This window comes from Cornus florida, unplaced genomic scaffold, assembly GCF_030987335.1.
Source record: "Cornus florida cultivar Cherokee Brave unplaced genomic scaffold, ASM3098733v1 CherokeeBrave_3.0.0_Hap2_scaffold_121, whole genome shotgun sequence".
In the NCBI taxonomy this organism is placed as follows: Eukaryota; Viridiplantae; Streptophyta; class Magnoliopsida; order Cornales; family Cornaceae; genus Cornus; species Cornus florida.
In genome coordinates, this window is record NW_026775607.1 from 1 (window position 1) to 2,500 (window position 2,500).

The following is a 2,500-nucleotide window of genomic DNA, read 5'->3' on the forward strand; positions in this document are numbered from 1 at the left end:
TTTTGCCCATTATGACTCCTCGCCCGCACGCTCGTGCACCCCGGCGTGCACGTGGGCATCGTTGGCTAAAAAATGAAGTTTGGAGTTTGGGTTTGAAAATTTTATGGGAGCTTCCTAGAAGCCTAAGAAGTGCTTTGCTCGAGACGGATTTCGATTTGGAGGTCCCCCGAGTTAATTTTGCCCATTATGACTCCTCGCCCGCACGCTTAAGCACCCCCGCGTGCACGTGGGCATTGTGTGCTAAAAAATGAAGTTTGGAGTTTGGGTTTGAAAATTTTATGGGAGCTTCCTAGAAGCCTAAGAAATGCTTTGCTCGAGACGGATTTCGATTTGGAGGTCCCCCGAGTTAAGTTTGCCCTTTATGACTCCTCGCCCGCATGCTCGTGCACACCGGCGTGCACGTGGGCATCGTATGCTAAAAAATGAAGTTTGGAGTTTGGGTTTGAAAATTTTACGGGAACTTCCTAGAAGCCTAAGAAATGCTTTGCTCGAGACGGATTTCGATTTGGAGGTCCGCCGTGTTAATTTTGCCAATTACGGCTCCTCGCCCGCACGCTCGTGCACCCCGACGTGCACACCGGCGCGCACGTGGGCATCGTATGCTAAAAAATGAAGTTTGGAGTTTGGGTTTGAAAATTTTACGGGAACTTCCTAGAAGCCTAAGAAATGCTTTGCTCGAGACGGATTTCGATTTGGAGGTCCCCCGAGTTAATTTTGCCCATTACGACTCCTCGCCCGCACGCTCGTGCACCCCGGCGTGCACGTGGGCATAGTATGCTAAAAAATGAAGTTTGGAGTTTGGGTTCGGAAATTTTATGGGAGCTTCCTAGAAGCCTAAGAACTGCTTTGCTCGAGACGGATTTTGATTTGGAGATCCCCCGAGTTAGTTTTGCCCATTATGACTCCTCCCCCGCACGCTCAAGCACCCCCGCGTGCACGGGGGCATCGTATGCTAAAAAATGAAGTTTGGAGTTTGGGTTTGGAAATTTTATGGGAGCTTCCTAGAAGCCTAAGAAGTGCTTTGCTCGAGACGGATTTCGATTTGGAGGTCCCCCGAGTTAATTTTGCCCATTATGACTCCTCGCCCGCACGCTTAAGCACCCCCGCGTGCACGTGGGCATTGTGTGCTAAAAAATGAAGTTTGGAGTTTGGGTTTGAAAATTTTACGGGAACTTCCTAGAAGCCTAAGAAATGCTTTGCTCGAGACGGATTTCGATTTGGAGGTCCCCCGAGTTAATTTTGCCCATTACGACTCCTCGCCCGCACGCTCGTGCACCCCGGCGTGCACGTGGGCATCGTATGCTAAAAAATGAAGTTTGGAGTTTGGGTTTGAAAATTTTATGGGAGCTTCCTAGAAGCTTAAGAAGTGTTTTGCTCGAGACGGATTTCGATTTGGAGGTCCCCCGAGTCAATGTTGCCCATTATGGCTCCTCTCCCGCATGCTCAAGCACCCCTGCGTGCACGTGGGCATTGTATGCTAAAAAATAAAGTTTGGAGTTTGGGTTTGGAAGTTTTATGGGAGCTTCCTTGAAGCTTAAGAAGTGTTTTGCTCGAGACGGATTTCGATTTGGAGGTCCCCCGAGTCAATGTTGCCCATTATGGCTCCTCGCCCGCACGCTCAAGCACCCCGGCGTGCACGTGGGCATTGTATGCTAAAAAATAAAGTTTGGAGTTTGGGTTTGGAAGTTTTATGGGAGCTTCCTAGAAGCTTAAGAAGTGTTTTGCTCGAGACGGATTTCGATTTGGAGGTCCCCCGAGTCAATGTTGCCCATTATGGCTCCTCTCCCGCATGCTCAAGCACCCCTGCGTGCACACCGGCGTGCACGTGGGCATTGTAGGCTAAAAAATGAAGTTTGGAGTTTGGGTTTGGAAATTTTATGGGAGCTTCCTTGAAGCCTAAGAAGTGTTTTGCTCGAAACGGAATTCGATTTGGAGGTCCCCCGAGTCAATTTTGCCCATTACGACTCCTCGCTCGCATGCAATATCTACTCCTGTCAGAGCTGTGGTTTTACTTAAGACTACTATAGGGGGGGGGGGGAGTTCTCAGCACCAAGAGCTGCAAGTAAGGCCATTGCTTGCTTTGCAGTCTCGATTGCTCTACTAGTGAATAGTAGATGTCTTGGTTAGCTTGGAACGAAAAAAAAAAATTTTTGGGGAAAAAAAAAAAAAAAAGTTTTTGTGAAAAAAAAATTTTCGAAAAAAAAAAAAAAAAAAAAAATTTTTTTGGATGCCTCGGTTTTCTATTTGTTTTGCTTGGGTAGATTAGGAAAAAAAAAAAAAAAAATTTTTTTGTTGGATGCCTCGGTCTTCATATTCTTTCTCGGCTATTTCGAAAAAAAAAAAAAAAAATTCCGGGAAAGAGAAAAAAAAAATTATTTTTTGTTGGTTGCCTCGGTCTTCATGTTCTTTCTCTGGTATATGGGAAAGAAAAAAAAAAAAAAAAAATTTTGGATGCCTCGGTCTTCTTGTTCTCGGTTGGATTTATCGAAAAAAAAAAAAA